This window comes from Podarcis pityusensis, assembly GCF_964106645.2.
Source record: "Podarcis pityusensis genome assembly, chromosome: 15".
Taxonomy (NCBI): Eukaryota; Metazoa; Chordata; class Lepidosauria; order Squamata; family Lacertidae; genus Podarcis; species Podarcis pityusensis.
The window spans coordinates 24,099,432-24,121,523 of NC_138040.1; the positions used below are offsets into that span (position 1 = coordinate 24,099,432).

Here is a 22,092-nt window from a genome sequence, read left to right on the forward strand (position 1 = left end):
CTGATCCAGCAGGGCTCTTCTTATGCTCTTATGACTTCTGGTGCAAGGACTATTTTTCTACCTCCTCCCAGGCAGTGGTGTTGCAAGGTTAAGTGGTACCCGGTGCTGGTCACAAACACCCACCCACCCACATTGAAATTATTAAAAGAAGGAAGTGCTAAACCATTCCCAACGCTGCTCCTGCTTGCACAGGAGTAGGAGCTAGATCAGGGCTGCTCAGCTGGGGAGGTGCAGGCTCCATCACACTTTCCATTGAGGGGTTCATGTCTGGGGGCTCCTTTAAACTTCTCCCTTGAGGGGAGAAGTTTAAAGGAGCCCCCACCTCAGCATCACAGCCCCTGCACCACCTGAAGGCAGCCAGGTATAATAGTTGCTGGGGTCAGGGAAGGTGGAGACAGCATGCAAGCTACCTCAGAGATGGTTCAGGGGCGCCGAATGTCACCCCCCCAGTAATGACACCCAAGGTGGACCGCCCCCCCCTTCCTACGCCCCTGATCCCAAGTTGTTTGCTAAGTACTCCCTGCTGCTGATCAGGATGTGACCGGTTGACAAATAGCAAGTATAACTGAGACAACCAGGGCAGGAAATTTCCAAGCAAGGGACTTGATTCTGACATCCAATATTCAACCGTAGTGCAAAAGTGACAATATAGAACTTTGTTTTCAAGAGGATAGCTCATCACTTGGTCATCTGTGCATGCTGGCAAGTGGAGTGATGTTTATTGGTGGTCACGTGGGAACATCAGATCAATCCATGAGACCTGGACAAACTCAAATAACCCTTGAGAGATTTCACACTCCCTGACAGTAGATTACACTGCATCACATTTAAGCACTGATTGATACGGCAGAATCCTCCTTAGCTACTGCTGGGCACAGACAGCTCTTAATTAAGTGTTATTACTGTGAAGTTACTCATGCTTTGCTCATTGATCCAGGTTCGTATCACTTGAATGCCGCTGGACTTGAGTAACAAGCCACTACAAAGGAGGCCTTTGTTGGATGTGGGGTGTGCGGTTCATCTATCTAGTCAAGGAGCAGGTTAACGTCAAAGGAGGAAGAAGGGAAACACAGTGATCAACGGTCCAATCAATAGGACTGAATTACCATCAACACTAATATTTCAACTTAACAGGACAGTGGATTGGGTTGCCCATCATCTGGTGATTCAGTCAGGCTGAACTTTAAGCAGTCATATTTCAGGGTTATCTGAATGCACTCTCCCTATTTTTTTCCGGGCCTTCTCATCCTAGTTATCAAAAAAAGGGTACACGTAGAGTTATGGATAGGGGAGGAATTTGATTCCACTTTCATTTAAAGGCAACACTACCTGCTGCACACTTTCCAACCCAATATGTGAACTAAAATGCAATAATCCTTTCAATTTGCGCTTCCCTGAATTTTGCCCTCAAATTAATAGAGATGATAGATATGTATGAAAAAGTTGTGTGAGGAGGCAAAGTGTGAATAAAAAAGGTATTGCTGAAAATAACATATCAAAAATGCACTGAATTAGAAAGCATTGCTTTACAAAAATGTAGGTTTCCGTTAGCATACCATGAAGGAGATCAGTGCAAGCATTTACACTTTGGAACTCCTTGCCTGTCAGGGAACTGCCATCGGCTCAGGGATGATAGGGGAAAAGCCGGATGGATTACAGAGAGCCCCCAAAGATTGTGGGAAGCAGCACCTCCTCAGCGGAGGAGAGTAACCACGCCTCCAGTGGAGAGGAGCTTCAGGGCTCTGAGGAGGCGAGGCGGTGCCAGGACACCTTGCCTGAGCAAAGCGGGGAGGAGAGAGGTCCTCCGTTACCCACGCCCTCCCTGCGCAGTAGGCGTCCGTGCAGAGAGGGGAAGCGCAGACTGGGCGTCAAGAAACTACTCTGCTGGGGAAGGTTTAAGGACCGCCCACTCACAGATTCTGCCAGTGAATGAGCGAGCCACAGAATAGTGGCGATCTGCATGGTGAAGGTTTTTTGGCACCAATAATGAGGCTTTACAGTCAACCAGGGAGGCATTTGCCTGATTGCTCTTGAGTAACCCCCTGATAACCTTACATTGCCTATTGACATCAGTCAGGTGCCTCTGCTGTACTCTTTTCAGCACCTGCTTCAAACATTTTTGTTTAGGCAAGCCTATCCAGACATGTAAAATGCTGGCACATGTTTTAATCACTTTTAGATTACAGTTAGGTTCAGTGTTTCTAAATACCTGTTTTTAACTGTCTTCCTTGATGCATTTAATTTTCCTGTTGTTGTTTTTTTTGTAAACAACTTAGAGGTTTTATTACAATCAAGTGATATATAAATGTTATGAATATTATTATTATTATTAAAATTGTCAGCACACTTAATGAAAAATAAGAGCCACTGAGCTCAGTGGGACTTACACCTGAGTAAACATGCTTAGGATAGCGCCTGTGAATCAGTGGATCAGCTAGCCCAGGTTAAATTTGGACTTCTAACATCCTTAGCCCTGAACTTCATACTCTTCACACTCACACAGAATGTTCATTTTGTACCAAGGTGTCTGTGCTAAAGAGGAAATGGAAAGCATCTGTTCGCCCGGCTAAAATGAATGACAGTTTGTCACCACTGTGGTCACCTAGCTTAACATTTCACTTCCCTAAACAATCTGTTAGGTGCTTCATGAGTTGAGCACATTAAAATCCAAGCTGCTGATTTCGCTTGTTCTCCATCTGGCCTGATGCCACTTTGACACTTCAGCAAGGAAGGGAAGGGAAAGGAAGATACTTCCTCTAAGAAGTTGTCAGAAGCACAAACCTTGGGCTCTTTCTTCACACTGAAGGTATGAATGAGTCTAAGGTAAGAACAAAGGGAAGAAGGGGACCACAGGTTACCTTGGAAGGAACCCAGGGAGACATCTCATCACCCTCATATAACCAAAAGTGGTGGTGATGGCAGGGCTTATGGTTTCCCAAATTCCCAAAGCCTGAATCACAAACGTCTAATTAATCATTGGATAATCTGCATATCTATTTTTTCCAATCGCAATAAATTCCTGATGGTTTCTCATGAAGACACATCCCCTTTTCAACCAACTTTCAACTTTCCTTTCAAAAAGGTTTGCCTGTGAATTTACCTTACCTGCTCTTGTGTTCACCTGCCATGGCTTTCATTTTCCTGCCTTGACACCATCACATGGTCAAATGAGGTCGAATTCTAATAGCATTGCAATATCATCCGTGTTCCCTGGCTGAAGTCCCTGGGTGGGATGGCTTATCTGGAAGCTTTTATCTCCCCATCAGTTGTACAAATCTGATTGGTTACACAATTTCACAGCATAAGCTCATTTATCACATGGTCCCTTACTAATTGATACCCCCCCTTAACTAAGGAGAAGAAAACCACAGCAGCAATGAAGTGAGGAGGTGAGTGAATATACTTACGATTCATTTATTTTTTGAAGGAAATACGTCTATCCTCCTGACATAGCTGCTCTTGATTTGAGAGTAGAGATGGGGGATAAATTCTTTTCAGCTCACATTTAATGGTGCACTTACTCTACCTGAATTTTCTGAAACAATACAATACACAAACAGAAACATAGCCATCCATTTAAATCCACTCTTCTCTAAATTTTGCAATGCAGTTCTCCATTGCTGCCTCCTGTGGGAGTGAGTTCCACAGCTGGACTATATGCTACGAGAACTGAACTTAAGATTGAAAAACTGAGAAACTAAGAGAAAGTGAAATGGGCAGGTTTGCCCCCCCCCCCAACAACCGAGATTCAAAACGGTCGAATGTTCAGAGCAGGCCTAATAGGTTTGCCTCCAGCCCCTGAAAAGAAGAGAGCAGAAACACTGGCATCGAGGAACCTCTGCAGAGTGCTGCAGTCCCATCCGTCTCTGACAAAAGCAGGTATCTTAGGCACTAAACAGTTTGCTGCTAGGTGTTTTCCCTCTACTGATTGATAGCACTTTCCAGAGGGTTATTAAGCGCACCGGACTCTAGCACTTTGGGGTGATCTATGGGCCGGTAATGGTTTTAAAGTATTTGGAACTCAAGCCGTGGATTATAAGAAAGAATAAAAATTGAAGCAGTCACTCAAAGCCGTGCCATCTGTCAAAACTTGTGTGCTCACGTACGGCGGAGCAACAGAGGCAGGGGCAGCTGGCTGGCTCAATGCATCATTTCTCTTAAAAATGAAGATGCTTCTATTTGTTTCCACAAGCCACAGCTGTTCCCAGCAATTCAGGACAAGGTGACCAGGGTCTCATTCTTGAAAGGGTATAGAGAGGGAGAGAGAAGGTGGGTTGGGCGGGAGGTAATAGAGAAGATCAAAAGAGATAGAAACATCTGCCTGGGAGACATTTGGGGGATGCATTAAATTGGCACCGAGCGGTGGATTTTGCCCACACTTTGGCATGGCATGTACTTTCCTGGAGAAGGCCTCTCATTTCTCATTCTGTCACAGTGCAATATGCTCCCCAGGAAGCAGTCAACGCCTTCCTCTCCTCCAGTAAATGAGCAATCCGCGATCTGTGTCCATCACCCACACTGACAGATCTCCTGTGCTGCCCTCAATGGTGCATTCCTTAATGGAATGTTTCCCACCTACCCCATCACGATCAGCTCAGTCACTCTCCAAGCTGAAAGTAGCCTGTGCCTTTAGGAGGCTGATGCAGCTCCAGGAAATCATCCTGGGAATGGCAAATCTTGAGCAGCAGGCAAGCAGAATAAACCTTCCCAGAGCAAGACCCTGGAAATGGAGTGAATGCTTTTAAGAGAAGGGCATTTCCACTCCCAAGGAGAGAAGTGATAGGAGACATTGGGAACCACCTCCTAGAAAATCTCCCCCACCTACTCCAGATCCTAAGATCACCAGAAGAGGTCCCTGCTTTGTGTCTCCATGTTTGTAGAAGTGTGTGTCTGTGGTACAGAAGGTGAAAGCTTTTAGATCAGGCATGTCCAAAGTCCATTTTGGGAGTCTAATCTGGCCCGCTGGTTGATTTAATCCGGCCCCCGTGGCAGTATATGTCCTGGGGTAAAATCCTGAAAAAAGCTAAACAGCTCATCAACTTTCGTCAGCCCTCACACATGCTCAGTTCATCAAATCTGGCCCTCGAAGAAGAAGAAGAAGAAGAAGAAGAAGAAGAAGAAGAAGAGTTTGGATTTGATATCCCGCCTTTCACTCCCTTTAAGGAGTCTCAAAGCGGCTAACATTCTCCTTTCTCTTCCTCCCCCACAACAAACACTCTGTGAGGTGAGTGAGGCTGAGAGACTTCAGAGAAGTATGACTGGCCCAAGGTCACCCAGCAGCTGCATGTGGAGGAGCGGAGACGCGAACCCGGTTCACCAGATTACGAGACTACCGCTCCTAACCACTACACCACAGCACACTGAAAAAAGTTTGGGCACCCCTGTTTTAGATATTGGGTCTCATCAGTGGTGCTGATGCAGCCACCCTCAGGAAGCACATCTGGAGGACTGCTCTATGATAAGTGAAGAACTACTTGCTTAGAAAATTCTGAGGGGGGACCTTGAGGGTGAAGCTGGCCCCTTGTTGTGTTTTTGTGGACTGTTTTGCTGTTTGAATGTTTTGGAAGCTCATTGGGGCTTATTTTGGATCTTGGTTGCTGCATGATTTTGCATTTTGAGAGCTAGCAGTGCTGGGTTTGACCTTTAGTGCTCTAAATCAGGAATGGGGGACATCTTTCTAGCCAAAGGGCTGCTTTCAGAATTCTGTCCTATGGGTGCTTGACCCTCAACCACTCTTTCTTACACAGAAATATCTTGCTGGAAGAACATGGTCAAGAGCAGGGAGGAAAGTGGTTCAAGCAGGAGGAAAAGGTTTTACCTCCATACAACAGGCGACTTTTTACACACACTCACATACTTCTCCCTCTGTCCTGCATCCAGCCAAGCAAAAAAAAGGCATTGCAACAGGATGTCACAGTTCCAACCACGAAAAAATGCTCAGGGCACAATACAGAGCCATCTGGAGGTCTAGCCTGGGGAGAGTTCTGGAGAGCTACAAACACCCCCTGAGCCTCAGGTCCCCCACCCCATGTTTTCCCTTTTTTCTTTATAGATGTGATCCTCCCCCCATTTTAAAAAAGAGTAAAATCCATTCCCCACCCTCTCCCACTTTAGTCACACCAAATCTGCACACTGCTAACCCCGGCTATCAATTCAAATGCCTGCCAGCTAATTTGAGCTGGAAGCATTTGCTGGAGACCAATTTTTTCTCCAATTTGTTTCAGCTGTAATACAAGGGCCTCTCAACCTCTCGTCTCTCTTTCAAACCTGTAAATAGCTAAATAAACAAGAAACCCCCAAGCTACTGCCTTGATGGAGAAAATAAATACCAAGCAGGTCTAAGACGTCTCCCGGAGGAAGCAAGCTCTTAAGGGATGAGAAGGAAGAATCCTAATCGACGGAGAAGTCATCGAGGTCTCTCTCTCTTTCTCCAGAACGGCAGAATGTTTTGATGAGAACCCGCGGCCTCGCATGATGAAAGCTGACAGCTACTGCTGTTGGACAGTGTCTGAAAATGTGAGTGATAATCAAGGTGTCATTTAAAGTCTCCTGTATTGTTCTGATTGGTGCCAGAAACCAACAAACAGCAGAATGCCCTGTTATAGTGGGGGGCACATGCAAAGCTATCACAGCTCTGATTGCAAAAAAAGAATGCTGGGGCAATTGGCAGAAATATAGCTGAACTGGAAGAACATGTCAGAAATCCCCTCTGCGGTGCTTTCTCTTTGTACCCAGGGTTTTAAAAAATGGTTTATTACAATTTGCTAACCAGTGGGGATGTGGCAGAAATTCAATTTGGTTCTCATTTACAGGCAAGCCTACTTAATCTGCACATTCTAAAGCAATGTGAGATCAAAAATGCAGCAACACTTAAAAAAAAAAAAAAATCACACTTCTCTGAATTTTGCAATTAAGTTCTCCAGTCAAGTAATGTGTACAAAAATGCATGTACTGGGTAAAGTGTGCATAAAAATGCATATATTGGTGAGAATAACACACAAAATGCATCATTTCAACAGAAAATCCTTTTGGGGGTAATTATTAGACAATATTGCATACGAATATGGGTGTATTAGGAAAAATTCACACTAGAATACTGACTAATTTACAAGTTCAAGCAGAATTTAAGATTAGAAAAATTAAGAAAAGAAGTGAGATTGCGAGAAACCCAAATCGTCAGATTCACCTATGCACACTAACTGGCAAATGTTTCAAAATTTCAACCAGGAAGAGTTTTCCAGTTGCATCCGTTTATTATTATTTTTCATTTAGTTTAGCCTGCTTCTTTATCTCAGCATTTGTCAGCTGCCTGACTTCCAGGGCTAGGTGACCCACATTTAGGGGGAAAAGCAACCCAGAGAATTCATCAAATCATAACATAAAATCACAATCTAAATGCTAAAACATCACAGAGTATTATCCCAGCAGCAGTTGAAAACAACACCAAAATGCTACATGTATTAAAATCCAGCAGCTAAATTTCAGGATTTAAAAACAGCAGCTGTTTAAATATATAGTGCTAGCATATTAATTAAAATATCTGAAGCAGAAAAGCCTTTAAGGTATGCTTAAAAACTGACAGAGGATGGGTAAGGCATGCCTGCTTATAGAGGTAGTTCTATCGACATGGGCTCAGCATGGTACCCTCTAGACATTACAGACTCTAATTACTATCATCCCCAGCCAGCATAGCCAATGGTCAGGGATGATGGGAGTTGTAGTCCTCAAGAAGAAGAAGAAGAAGAAGAAGAAGAAGAGTTTGGATTTGATATCCCACCTTTCACTCCCTTTAAGGAGTCTCAAAGCGGCTAACATTCTCCTTTCCCTTCCTCCCCTACAACAAACACTCTGTGAAGTGAGTGGGGCTGAGAGACTTCAAAGAAGTGTGACTGGCCCAAGGTCACCCAGCAGTTGCATGTGGAGGAGCGGAGACTCAAACCCGGTTCCCCAGATTGCGAGACTACCGCTCTTAACCACTACACCACACTGGCTCTCAAGATCCAGAGGTGACTATGTTGGCTCTACTTGCACAATAGTGTCATCCCTTTTCTATCAGGTGGGGAGTAATTGACCCTCCAGATGTTGTTGGACTCCAACTCCCATCATCCCTGATTATTGACCATGCTGGGTATGATGGAAGTTACAGTTTTGATTACCTTTTTAATTACTATCCAATATTATATTGAAAATGTTGGTGATTATGCCAGCACTGCTTCCAGCATCCTGGTTGTTTCAAACAGCTGGAGAAGAAACCACCCAAGCACACTCACACTTTGCAGTATGTGCCTGATCCCTAGCAGATTGGTTTATGTCTAGGGAAAAAATAACAACAACACTCACCATCTTTCTCCTTGACCCCCTTGGCCATGCCTGTGGGACATTCTTCTGAGTCAGTTAAAAAAATGTCTTGGGAATATTCATCATGATGACATGCGCCTTTCCCAGGGACTCCAGGAGAACCAGCCAATCCATCTTCCATGCTCTGTCCTGCAGGCCAGGGGTCTGGGTGTATATCATAAAATGAGTAGAGGAGCAGCAACTCACCTTGATTTATCACCTTAACTCGGGGAAAGAGAGGGAGAGGGAATGCTAAGCAATCTCTATAAGGCTGGCATTTGGAGAGCCACAGGGAGCCTTCCGTCAGATTGATCGATCCAACGGTATCTTCTGCCCCAGATGGAACCAAATTGATGTCTCTTTTGACTCTGAGTTGCTCCCTTTGATTGTTACCTCCTTAGCCCTCTATCCAGGTCCCCCTTTCTTTCTCTTTCTCTCAATCGCCTCTCTACCTGATCCTCTCTTCCATAGAAAGCTCAAGCTCCTCCAAAGCAAAAATGAGCCATAAAATATTTAATGGCACTGCAAAGTGGTTTGATGTGAAACAGAAGTAGTCAGAGAGAGCATTCCTTGCCCTGATGAAGGGCTGCTTAGAGAATAGGGAAAGCAGGTGCTGGTGTGCTTGAGAGTGGTACTAAATTACCCAAAGGTGCCAGCCCAGGCAGTGTCAATAAGCACTAAATTGCAACCCCAAATGAGTTTTCTGCCTACCACTATCTATCTTAGACACTTATGTGGCCTTAGGACCATGCAGTCTCTAAACACTGTATTGCCTGGAGAGAATTTATCCTTTCAACATCCCAAGGAGGTAGGGAAGGACAACCAGTCAATATCAGTGGACCATTCTAGAATATGGCAAAATGAAGTCTGTGATGAGTGTTTCTTTGGCTGGGCCAGATTCTAAAGGGGTGTCAAAGTTTTTGAATTTTGCAGCGCTCTTCATTAAGAATAATGGAAATATAGTTTGTTAGGCTTTTTAAGAATCACCACACACATGCAAACCTTCTAAAATGATTTTTTTCTTACTAACCAATGATTTAAGATCAGAAAAGGAGGTTGCTCTCCCCATTCCACTGCCAGGGAAGGTTCATTGGGTGGTGACATGGGATAGAGTCTTTTCTGTGGTTGCTCCCCATTTTGGAACACCTTCCCCTTACAAGCACAACAGACTCCAACATGGAGTCTTTTGAAAAGCCTTCTCCTCTGTGTTTTTAACAGTTTTTGGATGCCTCTGCCCATTGGTGTTTCTACAAATATTGTTTACTCTTTAGTTGATGTGGTCATTTATCATTTATTTTATGGGGTGCCTCACCATAATATTGGTACTGGATGAAAACAATGCTAGGTACACAGGATGTTGTGGTCCTGTTGAAGCTAAGTTTGTGTAGTTGGTGCCTGGATAGGAAACCTCTGAGAATTGCAGGACAGCTATACTTCAAAATTTTCACACCTCTGAATTTTGCAGTATAGTTTTCCGGCTGAACAATCTGTACAAAAATGCATATATTAGGGGAAAGTGTGTGTTTTAGGGTCTGAGAAGTCAAGAAGTACTCTGGACCTACATAAGATCACTGAGTATCCAGTGTGGGTACTCAGAAAGCCAGTGTGGTATCATGGTTAGAGTGTTGGACTAGGACCTGTGAGACCAAGGTTCAAATCTCCACTCAGCCATGAAGCTTAAGTCCATCATTGTCTGTCAGTCTAAGCTACCTCAATTACCCAAAGCTAATTGTGACAATTAGATGAGAAGGAGCATTACCATGTATGCAACGTGGAACTCCTTGGAGGAAAATGTGGGATATAAATGCAATAAATAATATAAAACAAATGAACAAACCCTTGTATATCTAGGAATAAAAGTCAAGGTCCTCATGGCAGAAAACATGCTACTCTGGGATCCTTGAATGTTGGGAAACATTTTCTTTAGAAATTAGCACTAGTGGCTATCTTTCCATTGACTCCAGCAGAAACTACTTCAAGCCCTACACGAGCAGAATTCTTCCATCAGGGCTCTCCCCACTTCACTCAAGTGGCCTCTGGGGCTGGCAGTCTATAGAAGCTTTTAAAACTGTACAGAAAAGAAAAATAACCAGCCACTCTTAGCAGCCCCATTTACTCCTCTCTGTATTGTCGTTCCCTCCCCACCCTTCTTTATTTCTCCGATTGAATACCAATTCCCTTTCTGCCATTGTTCACAGTGAAGGCAGGCTACCACTGCCAAACAAAGTGAAGGCTTCTTGATTTCCTGAACAAATCAGCCAAGATTACAGGCGTTCATTCCTTCGATGGGGCTGTTTGCATGAGTCCGATACTTGGGAGATGTAAACAGAACACATCTCGAGGTTGTTATCTGAGCACCGGTGCCCTGGCAGTTGCAAGGAATTCTAAATTGGTTATTATCCGGGGTCATTTGCAGGTCAATGCTTTTCTCCAAGGCACTCCTGGCACTGTGGATAACACCCCTACAGCTTATACAGCGATAATGTGCAGGTTTCATACCTTCTGGGAACCCAAGGAGGGACCCGGACATTGTAGAAGATGATAGGGGCAACCTTCAAAGGCAGCAGAGGGTAGAAGTAGGATCACAGTTAAAAAAGGATGAGAAAAATCCATAGGGAAAGTGGGGGTTATAGGTTGTGGAGGACTTCCATCAGCGTAGGAGAGGCCATAATGGTGCTTGTATTTAAGAAGGCAGTCAGGTGGGGGCTAGCTGAGGGCAGACTGAGGTTGGTGGCTCCATGCTTCATTTGCCCTGATGGGGCAGGCTCCACAGGACAATTGCACAAGGCTATTCTTGGCTTTTGAATAAGTGCCAGAGAGTTTCTCACAGGGTGAATGGAAACAGCACAAAGCCTCCCAAACTGCGTCACTGGCAGGGCCTGCAAAGTGATCCTCATTTTGCACTTTTGCGTGTTACAAAGTATGTCCATGTCCCTATTTTCAGCTGCAAAATGTATGAGTTAAGGATTCGAGGCACCTCAGTAGTCCTTCCCTCCCTTGTTTTGACACCCGTTCTGAATGCAAATGTGAAAATAAGCATATAATTACTTCATTTTCCAGGAAGCGAAATCCCCGGTCAGATTGTATTCCCGCATTTCTCACCTTGTGAGGGTGGATGACTCACCTCTAGAAGCTGAAGTCATCTGTGTGTTTAAAAAAAGGCCCCACAGATATCTATTCCACATTGAATTTTAAAGCATTAGCAAATACAGTAAATGCTCTGGAATGTCGGGCAGCTATTAAGGGGTTTAATATAATATGGGCACCCACATTTCTGCAAACTGCAAACTGCATCCTGGGATGCAGGACGATGTGTTTACTTGGAGTGATAAACTATGGTTTTCAGGCCCAGCCACCTGGTCTAACTTGTTTAAACCAAAGAATGTAAGCAGCAACATTGCAGCATGCTGCTGAGAGTGTTCCTGATCAAATGCTTTTGGCTTCCTTCTGAATTATGGCAGTACCTGAACAGTCCCCTCTACCAAGTTTTCCAGGATTCAGGGCCTCCTGTTACCATTAGCCCCATGGAAACCCTGAAAGATTTGAGGAGGAGTGCAGCTAGTGTTTGGATTAAGGTAATTTAAAATGTTTTAATTCTGTGGTGGGGGACCTGTGGCCCCCCAGGTGTCTCTAGCTCCAACACAGTAGCCAACTCCTAGAGACCATGGGGGCTTCAACCCCCACAATAAAATATTTGAGGGGCCTGGTGGGGTGAGCCACCCATAAGGGGGGGCTGCCATGGGGCCTCTGAAGTCTGCTACTTTGGGGGGGGGGAGGCAGTGGGCGAACCATTTGGGCAGTGCGGAGCTTGCGTGTGCCCAAGCCAGCACATCTCTCCCGTCTGGTATTTGTCACCCAGCGGTGACACCCAGGGCAGCCCACACCCACCACCCACCCCTTCCTCTGCCCCTGGCCCCAGCTAAGATGGTCAATGATCAGGGAAGATGGGTCTTGTAGTCCCAACAACATCCAGAGGGCCACTGGTTCCCCAACCCTGCCTTGTGGAACAACACCATTGAGGACACTTTGGTAAACAGTAGTCATTTCCTCAACGGTGAGAAATAAAATCTCAAGTTGATTCCAAAGTTGGATGTTGCCATTTAATTCTCTGCGCCATCACTGGTCTTTGGGAGGCTACACTGTGTGCTGGCTGGATAATGTCTGTTTTGTCCCCTTCCATAATGAATCCCATCTCCCTCCTTCCTGGGTCGTGCAATCGCTATTGATTCCGCCTTGACACCTCCGTTTGTTTTCTGTCAGCTCAGGCATTCTCCGAGCATCTCGGCGGGCATTTCTCCCTCACTTATCTGTAATTTCCTCTCTTGTTACTGCGACAGTCATTCTTTGCCATTTGCCGCAATGCCTCCAGGATATTTATATTGGCTTATTGGTGATCTCTCTCTTCAGTTTGCCCTTGCTGGGTTGTGGCTGGCAAATGCAGGGATGGGGAGAAGCTGGCAGAGAGCATGGAGTGCCCAGAGGATGGGTGGGTTTCATTCATTGCCACTGTTTGCTTTTGACACCCCTCCTTTGTTTTTGGATTTTTTTAAAAGACGAAATATTGCCAGATGATATCAAAGGGCAACACTTACCTCCCCAGAACTAGGGATGTGTGTCAAATCCCTTTGAGAAATTGCACTTTACAGAACTTTTAAAAACTTCCCCTTAAATTCTTGCGGCAGGCCTACAAAGTCTCTTCCAAATTTGGCTTCAGACAAAATTCAGTAGCAACTTAAAAGATGTACGAATCCCCCACTCTGCAAAATGTCACCGACCTTGTTCCATACTCTGGTTTTGTCTAGATTGGACTACTGGAGTGTGTTTTGGTACAGAACATGGCAGCTGGATTATTAACAGACCTACTTGCTCTAATCAGCCAGTTTCTCTGGTGCCGAAAGATCTAGCTTCCAGAACAATTCCAGGTACAATTCAAAGTATTAGCTTTGAAATATAAAGCTCAAAGAACCAGGGGATCTGACGGCCTAATTTCATCATGCAGCGTACAGAAATGGGTTTACACAGAGACAGAAAAAGAGGCATGGAATGGCAGAGAGATCATAGAATCATAAGAGTTGGAAGGTAACTCCAGGGATCATCCATAGTCCAATCCTTTGCAATGCTGGAATCACAACTAAAGTATCCCTGACAGATGGCCATTCAATTTCTGTTTTAAAATCTCCAATGAAGGAGAGTCTACCACCTTCCAAGGTAGTCTGTTCCACAGTTGAATAGCTCTTACCATCAGAAAGCTATTTTTATTGTTTAGTCAGAACCTCCTTTATTGTCATTTGAACCCATTGGTTTGGGTCCTACTGTCTAGGGCAGCCAAAAACAAGCTTGCCCCATCTTCCATGTGACAGCCCTTCAGATCTTTGAAGATGCCTGACATATCACCTCTCAGTCCTCTCTTGTCCAGGATAAACAAATAAATGGAGAAAGAATACTATATCATTATGTAATGCGGCAAACTCCACCCACTTTTGTCTTTGGCTCCGCCTACCATCAGCAGTAGTCCTTGATTGACTTTTCCAGTGGGTCAACATCTCTTCATAGCAAAAATGTTACTCACATATAATTTTAAACAGGGAATAGGCTGAGACCCCAACTATCCGTGGACTGTCTTGCGAGAGTGGTGCATGCTCTAGTTATTGCCATTTAATAATAATAATAATAATAATAATAATAATAATTTTCAGTTGGGCTTATTCCCATGTATTTATGGCACTGCAGCTATAATTTCATACCTGTTTTTGCTAGGGATCTGATGGTCATACCTATAAACACACATCATTTCATTTGTATGCTGCCTTTCCATAATTAAAAATGTGCTCAAGGTGGCTTACAACATGAAAAAAATGCATAGCAAAAACATTCATAAACAAAAAAACAAAAAGTATGCAACCATATTGAACAATTTCCACATAAATCATAATAAAATCTAAAAATAAAATGCAAAAAATACTACCAATAGCAACAACAACCCCCATTCCCAACCACGCCCCTTAATAAAACCCCAGTGCAAGAGTTTGTTCAAAAGCCTCAGCTTCCGTAGTTGGAGTCAGTCAGGGTCCCAGACAAGGTTGGGAAAGGCCTGCAAAGCAGGGAACAGGTCTTCCTAAACTCACAGCCAATATGCTTGGGCCGTATTGCTGCGATAAAGATGAATGTATTGCCTAGAATGTTGTTTTTGTTTCAAACTTTGCAAATTGTGGACAAAATGGAGTGTTTCAAGAGGTGGCAGAAATATATTTCTAGATTTGTCTGGCAGGGCAAGAAGCCCAGAATAATATTTAAAATACTAACGGATGCAAAGGAAAGAGGTGGATTTGCCCTGCCAGACCTCAAACTTTACTATGAATCAGCAGCTTTTTGCTGGTTGAAAGAATGGCTGCTTCTTGAAAACACTGACATTTTGGACCTAGAAGGTTTTAACAACGTATTTGGATGGCATGCATATTTATGGTATGATAAGGTCAAAGCACATAAAGCATTTAAAAACCACATTGTCAGGAAAGCGCTGTTTAATGTTTGGATAAGATACAAGGATTTATTAGAAAACAAAACCCCAAGGTGGCTGTCACCAATGGAAGCGAAAGCCTTGAAAAAGCTCAATATGGAGGTCAAATGGCCGAAATATTGGGAAATTTTGGAACAAGATGGAGATAGACTGAAATTGCAGAGTTTTGAAAAACTAAAAAAAAAGTGCGAGACTGGCTTCATTATTTTCAGATAATGGAGGCATTTAAATTGGACAAGAAAATTGGCTTCCAGGTGGAAAAATCAAAATTAGAAACTGAACTGTTAGAACCCAAAACTAAGAATTTGTCAAGAATGTATAACTTGCTGCTGAAATGGAACACTCAGGATGAAATGGTAAAATTGGCCATGATTAAATGGGCACAAGACGTTGGACACAACATTATGTTCGCTGACTGGGAACAGTTATGGACCACAGGTATGAAATTTACGGCATGTAATGCCTTAAGAGAGAATATTATGAAAATGATATACAGGTGGTACATAACTCCAGTCAAGCTTGCAAAAATCTATCATTTGCCCAATAATAAATGTTGGAAATGTAAAGAAACTGAAGGTACATTTTTTCACCTCTGGTGGACGTGCCCAAAGATTAAGGCTTTCTGGGAAATGATATATAATGAATTAAAAAAGGTATTCAAATATACCTTCCCCAAGAAACCAGAGGCCTTTCTCCTGGGCATAGTCAGCCAAATGGTGTTAAAAAAGGATAGAACTTTCTTTATGTATGCAACAACAGCAGCAAGAATACTCATTGCAAAGTACTGGAAGACACGAGAGCTTCCCACACTGGAGGAATGGCAGATGAAACTGATGGGCTATATGGAACTGGCGGAAATGACTGGCAGAATCCGTGACCAGGGAGAAGAGTCGGTGGAGGAAGATTGGAAGAAATTCAAAGACTATCTACAGAAACATTGTAAAATTAAAGAATGTTAGAGTGATGTTGGATTAAAAATAAGTGGCTTCCAGCTGTTTAGGATTTAAAATTATGGATAGATTAATTGGTTTTTAAAAGGTAAAATTTTAATGTTATACTATATTAAGAGTTAAGATTGGGATTAAAAAAAGAGGGAAAGAAATTGCTGGACAAACAATTTGAACTGGAATACAAAAGAGGGAGGTACGAGGAGGTCCAGAAAATAAGTAGATTTAAAGGTGGAGACGAAAAGATGATATTGTTTTTAATTGTTCTACTTTCTTTTTTGTCTTTTTTTTTTGTTTCTTTATTTCTTTTTTTTCTTTTAGATTATGTATTGTATATTTTGAATTGTGTATTTCTTTTTTATGTTTTATGCTTAATCTTTTATTGAAACTTTAATAAATATCATTTAAAAAAAAAAAACAACTCACAGCCAATATGCTGCCAGGAGGAATAACTAATGCAAATCTGTCAAGTTCGGTTTCTCCCATTTTCTCATTTTCCCACTCTTAAGTTCATTTTCTACATTTCTACATCAGTATGCAATTTTTTGAAAAAAGTCATCATAAAACTCATCAGTCTCATAGTGTGAATTTCTCCTAATGTACACAGTTTGTATGCAATTTTGCCTAACACAAAACATTTTGCAGAGCAAGTTTCCCTGACATCATACCTGTACATTCTTGCACGTCATATTTCACTTGTTATATGTATTTTAATGCATGCTTTACCCCAGTATATGCATTTCTTTTTGTACATGTTACATTGAGAACAACAGTGCAAAATCCTGAAAAATGAAGATTTAGAAGGACGGCTTAATTTCATTTCTCATACTTTCCCCCCAGAAAGGGTGAACTGGGTAAGTTTGCCTCTAAATGCGAACTGAGTCTAACATCTCCCCCGTCTCTAGGAACCACCCCCACATTTGCTTTGGATGCCATGTTTTCAAGAAAACTCTGTGACCACTCATTTGCTACAGAAAAATGATGCTATCATGCATCTCCCAAAGACTGCACACTTTCCCCAGCTTCTTAATGAAGCCTCTCGACAGCATCCCTGCCCTACAAGATGGATGGCTGTTCTATAAAGATATCCACCCCCTTCTGGCCCAACAGAGGTTGTGGAGGTGGGGGTGGGGGGAATTAGTTGGAATTGGGAGCTTCATCTTAGTGTGTATTAAATTAATTTGCAAGCAGGACCGAGTTGGGAGGAAGTAATTACAGCCTGGAATGTCAGGAGCCCACAGCAGCTGGGACGTGAGGTGATTCCTTGCACCAACCCAGAGACACCAGGCCTTGCCGTCCTCGTACATTTCATCGCAGGATTATTTCCTGTGTCACTCTGCATTAAGGTAGAGCTCTCTGCAGAGTAATAGCCGTTGTGGAAGCTCTCCTGGGCTGCATTTTCCATGGAAAGTGTGATTGGAATGTGCTAAAAGGCAGAATGGATTGGGCAGCCAGCAGGAGGAAGACCCTGGGAGACAGGATGAAAGTTGAAAGACTCTATGTGCATATATACTTGAAGTAGCATAGTTACACACACATATTTGAGGTCTCTTCTATAGCCAGCCCCATAGGTCATATAAGGTAGACAAATCCTAGTGTGGGCAGAAGATCTATTGGGCTCACTAAGCCAAACTTTTCTAGCTATGGATATTCCTGGACAGGGATGGCCAACTGCCTAAGTCACCCATTCTCTAGTAACATTCTATATAGATTGCTGCAATGCACTCTACGTGGGACCATCCTTGAAGATGGTCCAGAAGCTGCAGTTGGTGCAGAACACTGAAGATTGATTACTGGCTAGAATACCAAGGAAACATCCTATTACCCTGATCCTAAAATGCTACACTGACTGCTGATAAGCCACCAAGCCCAGTTCAAGGTCTTACTGTTAGCATACATTTGTATGCTATAAATGATTTGGGACCCAAGTACCTGAGGAAGCATCATCCCCACTACTGACTGACCCATGTATTACAATCAACAGGAGAAGCTGTGATCCTTGGTCTACCCTTAACAGAAACTTTGAGAATGATGACACAAGACGGGGCTCCTAGGTGGTGGTCCTTCACAGTTAAAGCTCCATCCCAAGTGATATTTGGTCTGTCCCCCCCAGGAAAAAAGAAAAGGGTATTTGGCCATACATTTGGACCATAACACAATTATTTGGGGGAGAGACGTCCAACAGATACTATTGCTGCTTGTTATTGCTGTTCTTTCCTTCTGAGTTTTAGTGATGTTTCATTGACGCTTTGGTTGTTTTTATAATTGTTGCTCATCACCCTGCGCTTCAGACCAGAGGAAGTGTGGGTTATCAAAAATATCAAAGCAATAAAGATAACCACACTTAACATTGTTCTGGGATCCCAGGAATGGAGGGAATAGACAGAACCAGGGGTGCATGGTGGCAGAATGGGGACCTTACAGCATCCTCTCCAAATCTGGTGCCCTCTGGATGTTGGAATTTAAATTCCATCAGCTTCAGCCAGGCAAATGGTCAAGGGTGATGGAAATGGTAAATCAGCTACACCTAGAGAAGACAAGTCTGGAGAAGGCTGCTTACAAGCATTTCCAGTATTAGCAGAACCCCTCTTTTCAAGTGAGAACTTGTGGCCCTTCAGATGTTTCTGGGTTCCAGCTCCCATCATCTCCCTGACTGCTGTCCATGATAGCTAGAACTGATGGGGACTGGAGTCAAACAACATTTTAAACAATATTTTAGATGTTGCTGAACTACACCTCCCATCAACCCTAGCAAACATGGCCAAATACAAGGGCTGATGGGAGTTGTAGTTTCGCAGCATCTGGCAGTCCAAACATCCTCCTGACTGGGTTTAGATCAAATTAGGATGGAGTTGCAGAGAAACCCTTATAAAATTTGCAGATGTCAAAAGAATTAGCTCACATCTCAGGAGGCAGGAGCACAAATCAGAATGACCTTCAGAGAAGGAAAATCTGGGGTGAAGGTAACAAAAATGAGATTCACCAGAGACAAATGCAAAAGTTCTGCATTTAGTGTGGGAAAGTGATAAGATTCTCCTCATAAATTGGCAGGGCAATGCAGATCCCTCGCTTAGCAAGCCACTTCATGCCCTCTACGGACTTTCAGCTTAGTTTCTATCACTGTGGTTACACTGAGAACAAATTATGAGTCTTTGGAGCCTAATAGGATTATGAATGGAATGGATCCGGCCATCAAGTCATTTCCTAACTTGAAAAGTTATGATGTTTTTTCTTCTCCATTGCTCAGAAAGGACTTCAAACATGAGCCTCTAGGCGTTTCTTTCTGGGCAAAAGCTAAATGAATATTAATCCATTTAGTCTATCGTTGTCCTGAAAGCTGCAAAGTAATAAAGAAAAACCTAAGGCTATAATGCAACCACATGCCCCACTCCAGTTCCATTATTATTATTATTATTTCAGTTTTCTGATGGTGATGATGCCAGTAATTTGTCAGTGACTTTTCATTTCTCTTGCAAACTTCACTTGCCTTTCCTACCATAAACCCACTTCTTTTCCAGTTTTGTGGCAAATGGGATCTTGGGGGCACACACTCTCAGCCCTTTGACCTCACCTGCACTATAAAAATTTTAAAGGGCCACTTTAAACAATCATGACTTCCCCCAAAGAATCCTGGGAATTGTAGTTTGCAAAGAGTGCTGACAGAGCTACAGTTCCCAGAAGTCCTTGGGAACAAGGATTGATTGTTAAACCACAGTCGTGCCTGCTGAAAGTGGTTCAATAATGTTTTAAGTCAATCATACAGATGGGGCCTTGATCTACAGGCAATCCATCACCTAAACCTCTAGAATTAATTCTGGCTGAAGGAACACTCCTAAGCTGAAACTCCCCCCCCCCCCCCAAAAAAACCCCTAGACTCTATGCCAGGTCAGGTAGTTCACCTACCATCATCTTAAGTATCATTCAGCTTTTTCCGATGTTTTCTCTGCACAGTGGGCTTTTGGATTGACCAGGAAAAGAAAGTGCTCATTACAAAACTGTTGATTAATTTTTTCCCCTTGGTGCTTCTTAAATCACTTTGAGATCCTTTTTTTTGGGGGGGGGGGTATTGCAATATGAGGCTTAATAGTTCCACTTTGATTCTTCCAAGAATAAATTAGACTCATTATCTTTTAAAATGTCTGACTTGGAGAATTTATTTTTTAAAAAAACCAAAACCAAAATTTGGCTGGTGAAAAAAAGCCCCTCACTAATAATGAGATCTAAGGAATATTAACAACCCTGGAACCGATGGAGGAGGATGGGTGTGGGAATGTTAATTAAAGATAATGCAGCCCTCTGTAAGAAAGTGAAGGCAATTGAATGTTGGTTTTGAGATAGATGTCAAGTGCTGGATTTGGGTGGGGCTTGTGAAAATCAATGACTGCTGAGAAAGCATCCCATTGGTGGTGGGGATTGAGGGCGGGATCATTCCATCGTGAGATTCTTCACACAGTCTGTGGGGCAATTGTTTCCATCCATAATTTAACTGTCCTTGCAAAGTGCCTCCTTCTCTGCTACGCTAAGCTCGACTTCTTCCTGTGTTTATCTCCTCATCAGATAGAGGTAACCACACTGGTGTATAGAACAAACAAAGCAAAGTATTGATCTTTTTGTGGCTAAGGGACTGCCCTTGTAATTATGGAGGTGCTTAAGGCGATTGCTGCAAAAGGTTAACATCAGAGGGATGGTAGCTCATCTCGCTGGGTTTTCCAACCAGCACAAGGCCTGATGCTGAAGATGGACTGGTGTGGACCACTGGGAATCTGGGAAGCTGCAATGCTGTAAATCTCAACATAACATTTTCCCACCATGGAAGCATATCTGTGTAGGCACTGGCACAAAACAGTCTGATGGTGGCTCTGTTGGTAGACTTGTGACTGCACAGAGCAGGGTCAGAGAGAGAACCCACAAAACCTCAAGTCTCTGGTCTCGTTGATGAGAACACAGGAAGCTATGTCACACTTTATCAGACCATCTAGTTCACTATAATGACACTGACTGGCTGTGGCTCTCCAGAATTTCAGGCAAGGGCGATGTAGGGCTCAGTCAAAGCGACCTTTGCAGCAGGCATTGACTATCTGCTGCCTACACCACCAGTCAGAGGGTTGCTGGCCAGATGAATTAAGGCCAGGGAATTCAGAGTTGTTCACAACAGCCAAGGATGTTGGGTGACATTTTACGGCCAAACTAACCTGATCTGTGGCTTACAGTTCTGCTCCCCACCTAGGAACACAGGAAGATGGGAAGTTGCTGTGTCTGTGACAGATAATCAAGCCTCTGTTTCGGGATTGATTCAGGATTTGCAAATGTTGCTATTTTTGTGGCTTGTTTGTTTTTTAAAGCCATCTATTAAGGCCCTGCTTTCTCTGCGTTGCCCGTCAAAAGCTAATCAGATATGCAGACAACGTTCCGAATTCTCAGTTGTGCCTTTGAAATGAGGGCTGTATTTGCAAACTTCTCAGCGTACCACAGAGGTGGCTCTTGTTCCCGTCATTTTGGAAACGTCTGATTGCTCATTTGTTAGGGTTTTATTCAATATTCACTCATTAATAACTTAATGCAATAGAGCCCCATTAACTGATAGGCTTGCGGGACACCAGAATCTGTTGACTAATCCAATTTCTAAATCTCCAGCGTGGCTAATGCTAGTCAACCGTTTAGTGTTGTCAGCAGTAAACTTGGTTAAGACTAAAGAGCTGCTCAACATTATGTGGATAACACAGCTGATTAACTGGGAATGGGATCTAATTTCCCTCTGAATTGAGACACAAGTCAGTGTTGCAAAGCAGTTTCTGATGCAACTGGGGCATTAGGACAGCTTATAAGAGAAGAGTCTGCATTGTTGAAGCAACAGCACTTTTCTGAGAGCTCACCAACCTCACTCCATCAGTTCTGGTGTGACAGGCCAGTTCCATCTGGCCTCTTCTCCCCTCAACTGTTACCTGGGGGGATCCATTCCATCAAAATGCCTGAGAGGGAGACATAGGAAGCAGGGCTCATTCCATCAGCTTTGCTGGAGGCCCAGCTCCACCAGGAACCTCCTGTGCCAGCTGGTCGTTATAGGGGCTACTGTTTAGAAACTGGTGCCTGAATTTGATTTTTATTTTCCTCTCTCCTTCCTGTCCCTTTCCCCTTCAGTATTGTGTTTTCTTTGTTTCTTTAAATTGTAAGCCTGCAGGTAGGGGCTGTCTTGTTTGATGGTATGCAAACCATTCTGACAGCCTTTTTGGGTGAAGAGCAGGGTGCAAATGTTCTAAATAAATAAACAAATAATAATAAATAATTCCCAAA

The 22,092-nt window shown here is 43.3% G+C and overlaps 1 long non-coding RNA gene across 1 annotated transcript; it reads right to left on the reverse strand.

The window, feature by feature from the left end:
• Positions 1 to 3,437: 3,437 nt before the first annotated feature.
• On the reverse strand, positions 3,438 to 8,463 carry LOC308464416. The gene is made up of 3 exons (XR_013980030.1): positions 8,341 to 8,463; positions 6,330 to 6,508; positions 3,438 to 3,535 (listed from the first exon to the last, which is right to left on the reverse strand). It is a non-coding gene; the product is annotated as an uncharacterized lncRNA (long non-coding RNA).
• Between the last annotated feature and the right edge of the window lie 13,629 nt (positions 8,464 to 22,092).